The sequence below is a fragment of the Stegostoma tigrinum genome, chromosome 2, assembly GCF_030684315.1.
Source record: "Stegostoma tigrinum isolate sSteTig4 chromosome 2, sSteTig4.hap1, whole genome shotgun sequence".
In the NCBI taxonomy this organism is placed as follows: Eukaryota; Metazoa; Chordata; class Chondrichthyes; order Orectolobiformes; family Stegostomatidae; genus Stegostoma; species Stegostoma tigrinum.
In genome coordinates, this window is record NC_081355.1 from 124,374,801 (window position 1) to 124,382,380 (window position 7,580).

The 7,580-nt window shown below is 42.3% G+C and overlaps 1 protein-coding gene across 3 annotated transcripts in view; it reads right to left on the reverse strand.

Moving 5' to 3' along the window:
• The window catches only part of odad2 (outer dynein arm docking complex subunit 2), a 354,164-nt gene extending 353,687 nt beyond the window's left edge, over positions 1 to 477 (reverse strand). For all 3 annotated transcript variants that reach the window (XR_009443219.1, XM_048560000.2, XM_048559992.2), the window contains exon 1: positions 232 to 477. The gene's annotated coding sequence lies outside the window, so the exon portion shown is untranslated. The remainder of the gene's footprint in view (positions 1 to 231) is intronic.
• Between the last annotated feature and the right edge of the window lie 7,103 nt (positions 478 to 7,580).

Consider the following 7,580-nt stretch of genomic DNA (forward strand, 5'->3'; position numbering starts at 1 on the left):
TTGTCCTCTTCCTCACCTAAAAGATCAGCAGTAAAAGCATCTCATTGCTTATTTCAATGCAACAAATGCTTACATTTTACTTAATATTATACAATATCAGTGATTTTTTTTAAAACAAAAGGTGGAATCCGCAGCATTGAGCTTTGCTTGGATTCGCACATTGCCCTTTTTCGACAACTAATGAAATTGTAAATTTAGAGATGCTAACGAGCTTCTTTTATAGCTACTTGCCTGCACGAATTCAGCGAGATTGGAGGTCACACTCCGCCAGGCCCTGGACACAGCTACTTCGGGGAATAAAGGCCCCACGGGAAAGTCCCGACAGCCAGTCCTCTCCCACGGCGTGGAAATCACTACAAATCCTTAATGGACATAAACGAACCAACTCTAAACCGTTGTACAGATTACAGCCCCCTGTTATTTAACGAAAATGCCCCCTCCCCCCACACAAAAATCTCCGAACGGGTCTTCCACGTCCGGCCGCGGCGGCGTGCGGTTTCCATGGAGACCAGGGAGCGCCGCCGTTGCTAAGCAACTGCTCCAAACACCAGCTGCGCTTCCATTGATGAGACGGCACACGTGAGGGGCGGGGAACGTAAAATGGCCACAGTTCCCATTATCTCTGACTGCAACGGCTTTAACCGTCGTAGAGCGAGGAGGATCGTTTTTCACCTGAGTTGGCGTAAACTCGTGTTCAATAACTCTTATTCCAATGGCAGGGGTAATTTATCCTAGGCTAGGGTGAAAGACTTGATATTTAGAGATCGGATGCGATTTTTTGAGGAAAAATAATTAACTTTAGGTCTGAGAAGGGTCACTGGCCTGGAAACGGTAACTCGTTCTTTCCCCACGGGTGCTGCCCCACCTGCAGAGTTTCTCCAGCGATTTCTGTTCTTGTTTCAGATTTCTATCATCCACAGTTTTGTTTTTTGTTTTAGTATAGTGACCTCGTGATTCTTTGGGAGAATAGTCCGCTGTTAAGGTAGGGAAGAGGTTTGGTAGATACGTTCAATGATATCGTTACGCACCTCTGGAGCAGGTAGCACATGAACCTGGGTCTCCTAGCTTAGAAGCAAGGACATTACCAAGGAAGAGGTTTATTGGATGAGGATTCAAGATAAGGATCAAGTTCTTGCATTTGATTACTAGCGGTATCAAATATTCAAAGTGGTTTTAAGTGTTAGTGGTAGCAATATCTCATGTGACATAACCAAGATTGGAGAAGCTATGAAACCTGGAAGAAAACCCCCAAATTTTGAGAGAACCAACACTATTAACTTGATAAGTATTCTCCAACAAGCTGAGTATTGGAGAAACTCAACAAGTCCGAGTTGGGCAACATTGTGGCTCAGTGGTTAGCACTCCTGACTCACAGTGCCAGGGACCCAGGTTCAATTCCACCCTCAGGTTTCCTCTGGGTAATCCAGTTTTCTCCCACAGTTCAAAGATGTGCAGGTTAGGTGGATTGGCTATGCTAAATTGCCCATAGTGTTCAGGGATGTGTATATTAGGTGGGTTATAGGGGGATGGGTCTGGATGGGATGCTCTGGGAGTGGACTTGTTGGGCTGAAGGGCCCATTCTCACACTGTAGGAATTCTATGATCTATATGTAGAAAGAAGAAAAGAGTAATTGTTTCAAGTTGTGACTCTTCTCCAGGCACTTTGTTTTTCTTTAAGATCTTCAGCATCTGCAGTTCTTTGTTTTATATAAGTATTCTCAGAGTTGGCCTGGTATATTTGAATGTAGCTAAGGGAGTTTCTTTAAAGCGGTAGCTATAAATGTGTTAGATCAGTAAGGACCAATACAATGGAAAGGTACCACAAAAGTGCAGAATTAGGCCTTTTATTTTCAAGCCTGCAACACGATTCAACATGATCATGGCTGATCATTCAATTTCAGCATCCTTCTCCTGCTTTCTCTCCATAGGAGACCAAAGCTACACTTAACACCCAAGCTGTGGCCTCACACAAGGCTCTATATGAATGCAGCAAGACACCCCTCATCTTACAGTCAAATCTTCATGCTAGGAAGGCCAGCATGCCATTCGCTTTCATCACCGCTTGCTGCACCTGCATGCCAACCTTCAAGGACTGTTCCACCAAAATAACCAAGTCTCTTTGCACCTCCCCTTTTCCAAAAATGCCACCTTTCAGGTAATAATTTGTGTTTTTGCCACTAATGTGGATACCCTCCCATTTATCCACATTATATTACATTTTCCAAGTATTTTCCCACTCAGACAGCCTGTCCACTTTACCCTGCAGCCTCTTAGCATCTTCCTTACAGCACACACTGTCATCCAGATGCTTATAGAATGCTGCAAAATGATCATAAAGATGTCCACTACTTCAAGGGCCATACCCTTAAGTACACAGGGATGCAGAGCATCGGGCCCTGGGGACTTATTGGGTTTTAATCCCAATCCAGCACCATTTCCTTACTGATAAGGATTTCCATCAGTTCCTCCTTCGCCCTTGATCCTCTGTCCCCAGCATTTTCGGAAGGTTGTTTGTGTCCTCCTTCGTGAGGACAGATCCAAAGTATTTGTTCAGACATTAAAGCAGAAATTGCTGGAAAAGCTCAGTAGGTCTGGCAACATCTGTGAAATCAAAATTAATGTTTCTGGTTCGGTGACCTTTCCTCAGAACTGATGGTAGCTAGGAAAATGTCAATATTTATGCAGAAGATGGTGTGGGGGGCATGGGGTTGGGGGGTAGGGGTTAAGGAGTAAATGTTAGATGTGGATGGAGCCCAAAGAAAGAAAAGAACAGTTGGACAGATAAAGGAGTGGATAACAATCTGGCTAGGGAGGTGAATAACTGTTAATGGAGATACCACCTTTTTCCCTGGCCAGTGTCTCAGTCTCAGGCTTGCTGCAGTGCTCCAGTGAAGCTCTGTGTATGTCATTGGACTTTCTAGCCTTATCTTACACTGGGGAACACTAATTCTCTTTCCCTTTATTTCATAGATTATCACTGTCTTGGGCAATATTTCAGAAGGAATGCAAATATTTCCATCTCTCTTTATTAGACACTGACCAGCTCCTGTATCTCTCAATATTTTAACTTCTTATCTACTCCCCCTGTTCCACCTGAGTAAACCCTACCCACACAGGGGACGTATTTGAAAAGATCTTGCATTATCTTACTGTCCAGCCTGTGACTGGGCTGTGCGCTCTCCTTGGCTTCTCTTGGGATTTCCTTCACTATTTCAACTAATGTCATTGGTTTAGCTTCTGTTACTATATCCTTTTTTCCCCAATGCCTTTCTTAAACTACCAGCACTGTGACTTTGTGTGACCCACCCTATTGCAGTGAAAACACCTGAGGTCTTTTTCCCCCTTTTTCTCTACTCTCTCAAGTTTCTTTTTTCAAGTGCTAGACTGTTCCCCGTGTGAGATAACGAAGTGTGGAGCTGGATGAACACAGCAGGCCAAGCAGCATCTTAGGAGCACAAAAGCTGACGTTTCGACCTAGAGGAAGGGTCTAGGCCCGAAACATCAGCTTTTGTGCTCCGAAGATGCTGCTTGGCCTGCCGTGTTCATCCAGCTCCACACTTTGTTATCTTGGATTCTCCAACATCTGCAGTTCCCGTTACCTCTGTTCCCAATGTGATCTACTTTTAGTTTTTCATTGGAGGGTCTCACTCTTTCCCAATTTATATCCCTCACGGAATTAAATTACTGTCAGAAACTAGATTTCAATTTATACGCTACTGCATATTCATCAGCCATCTCTGCAGCTCTTCTTGCTGTTTTAACATTCTGGTCCTCAACATTAGTTCTTATCACTTCTGGAAGTGAGATTTTAAACTCGTCCAGCAGTATAACATCTCTCAGGTCCTCATATGTCTTTTCTATCTTTAATGCTCTCATCCATCTGTCAAAGTTGCAGTGTATAATTCTTTCAAACTCTGACTTGGTTCCCTTCTTACATTTCTGAACTGTTGTCTATATGATTCTGGTACCAATTCATAGGCACTCAAAATATCCTAATTTACTTCATATACTTTTGACACCTCCTCTGACCGTGCTGCAAACACCTCACTAGCCTTGCCTACCAACTTGGTCTGAATTAACATTACCCAAAAAATAGTCTCTGGCTTGTTCATCTGTTTAGCCAATTTCTCAAAGGAAATGAAAGAGGCTTCTGTATCTTTTTCATTGAATTTGGTAATGTTTTGACATATTTGTAAATGTCCCTACCAGGTCTTTGGCTATGATGTGTCAGCTCGTCGTCACCCTCGTCCTCACTAAGCCTATCTTCTACCTTCATTTCCATCATTTAAGTTGGCTATCCTGTCTAATTTGCAACTTCCAAAGTTCAAACTCTCCCTCTTTCTCCCTTTCTTCTCTTTCCTGTTCTTTTTGTCCTTCCTCTGCTTGTCACTGTCGTTTAAACAGTTTCAGTTCCCTTTTGCATCTTGTAACATGGCTCTTCTTTTCCTTTCTTTCTCATCTAAATACATTTGGTTTATTTGCAATTTGATATTTTTTTCTAACTCCGCTGCACTTGATGGTTTCCCTGGTATGCCTAAATGCCTGGCTAACTCTGTTACAATTTCAGCTTTCTTCTTATGCCTTGTTAATCCCAATTATCGCCTGTCTGCCATCTTTTTATTGTCAATTATGAATTCACCTGATTCTAACTGTATGGGACAATGTTTGTCGTCTTCAGTCTTTTTCTCTTCATATACCTGTAGAAGCTTATGCAGTTACTTTTCTTTTTTCTGCAAGAATGCTCTTCTACTTTCCCCTTCTGAATTAAATATTTTGTCTTCCTCTGAATTTTTTAAATTTCAAATTTCTCCCAATCCTCAGGTTTGCTATTTTTGTCTGGATAATTTATATGCCTCCTCATTGGCTTTAACACTATCCCTCATTTCCCTTGTCAACCATGGTTAAACAACCTTCCCTGTTTTACTCTGACACCTGACAGGGATGTATAATTGTTGAAGTTCATTCATGTGTCTTTAAATGCTTGCCATTGCCAATCCACCATCAACCTTCTAAGTATCCTTAGCTAGCATGTTTTTTTAATATAGAGTCACTACAGTGTGGAAACAGGCCCTTTGGCCCAACAAGTCCACACCGAACCTTAAAGCATCCCACCCAGAACCCACCCCACTATAACCCACCTCATCTACACATCCCTGAACACTATGGGCAATTTAGCATGGCCAATCCACCCATCCTGCACATCTTTGGACTGTGGAGGAAACCGGAGCACCCGGAGGAAACTCATGCAGACATGGGGAGAATGCAAACTCCACACGGACAGTCCCCTGAAGGTGGAATCAAACCCATGTCCCTGGCGCTGTGAGCCAGCAGTGCTAACCACTTATTAGCTAACTAGCTTATCCTACCCAATGCACTTCTCATGCCATCAAAGTTAGCTTTCTTTAAATTTAAGACCCTAGTCTCAGATCTAGCTGTGTCAATCTCCAACTTAACAAAGAATTTTACCATATAATGGTCACACTTCCCCAAAGAATCTTGCACCACAAGATTGCTAATTCATCCTCTCTCATTACACAATACCCAGTCTAGGATGGCCTGTTCTCTCATTGGTTCCTCAATATATTGGTTGAGGAAACAATACCTCATTCATTTCAGGAAATCCACTTCTGTCGCATTGCTACCAGTTTGGTTAGTCCAATTATTATGCAAATTAAAGTCATCCATAACAACTGCAGTGCTCTTACTGCACGCATTTTCTGTTCGATGCCATCCCTGACCTCTCAACTACTATTTGGTGGCCTGTACACAACTCCCGCTAATGTTTATTTCACATTCGGTGTTCCACACCTCTACCCACACATTGCACGTAATGTTTCTTACTAATGTTTTAATCTCCTCCTTACCAGAAATGCTACCCCACCTCCCTTTTCTTTCCATCTATCTTCCTGAAAATTGAATACCCTTGGATGTTGCGTTCCATTCCTTTGTCTCCCTGGAGTCAAGTCTCCATGATCCCTATTACATTATATTCATTAATATCTGTATGCACAGTTAATTCATCCACCTTATTACAAATGCTCCTCACATTGAGACACAGACCCCTTTTATTTAAACATTTCTTGACCTCTAGGAATTATGACATAATGTGGCCCTTTTTAATTTTGGCTTTGGTTTTTCTGCCTTCTACTTTCACTTTTTCCCCTTACTGCATTTTGTTTCTGCCCCCAATTTACTTCCCTCTAACTTCCCGCATTGGTTCCCATTTCCTGGCCACATTAATTTAAACCCTCCCTGACGGCACGAGCAAACACTTGCCCCAGGATGTTGATTCCAGTGCTGCCCAAGTGCAGACAATCCGGTTTGTATTGGTCCCGCCACTCCCACAACCAATTCTAATGACCCAGGAATTTCAATTCCACCTTCTTGCACCACCCTTCAAGCTATATATTATGAAGTGGAGGTTGACCTCCATCTGTGAACTAAAACTGAAGCACCTAAGGAGGAACGCCTTGTCCTATAATCTGTAAAAGGAGTGTGAAAAGTGGCGTAACTGTCTTTCAGCAGCTTCTAGTGGGTAAATAAAATAAACCCCTGATACTGACTGTACAATCAACAAGTTACAATTTATTCATCTAATTCTAACGGTGAACAGATTAACTAAACTACTAATGAACCGAATAAAACCCTTGTAACTATTCCTGACTAAAACAAGGTTCTAAAAGTCTGTGGTTCTACTAAACACAGTCTTACTTCTTTCATATTTATGTGGTGCTTTCTCTCAGATTTGTCAGAGTCTGAGAGAGCCAGTGATTTTTCTCTCTTGAGAGCTGAGAGCAGATAACTCTGGCAGATGGCAGTTGGTTCTCCTGTCTTTGTCCAACTGTCGCCTTCTTTTATATGCCTGATGACATCAATTTCTTACAATTGGAATTGGTGCGAGGTTGTCAAAATCATCGCCTTCAAATTTGGTAGGATTTTGGTACCTAAGTGCTTGGTTCAAATTGATTGGCTAAATTCAAATACCTGTGGTCTTGGTAAAAATGCTGCTTGGCATGCTAATGGTACAGCCTTTCGATACAAACATTTCAATTTATGTACTCTCTGTACTTGCAAACTTTCAAGCTGCTCACAGACAACTCCAAGCATAGCAAGAGCCCAATCTTTTAAAGTGACTACGCAATGTTTTCCCCATAGCATTTTACAAGCACCAGTATTTTACATACACCTAATTCTAATGTCCTCCCTCTCAATCCACAAATACTCCAACTTTGCCACAATATTCATCTTAGCTATCCTGCCATTTCTCTGACTAGCACGAGCCACTGGTAACAATCCCAAAATCAATATCTTTGAGGTCCTATTTTTCAGTAACTCCTAACTCCCTAAATTCATCCTGTAGGACCTCATCCCCTTTTTTGTTTACCTATTTCGTTGGTGCCTATATGCACCACAACACCCTCCCCCTCCAGAATGTCCTGCAGCAGGTCCAAGACATTCTTGACCCTTACACCAGGGAGGCAACATTGAATCCTGGACTCCTGTTTACGGGCATAGAAACGCTTATCTATTCCCCTTACAATTGAATCCCCTACTGCTCTAGCTCTGCCACTCTTTTATCT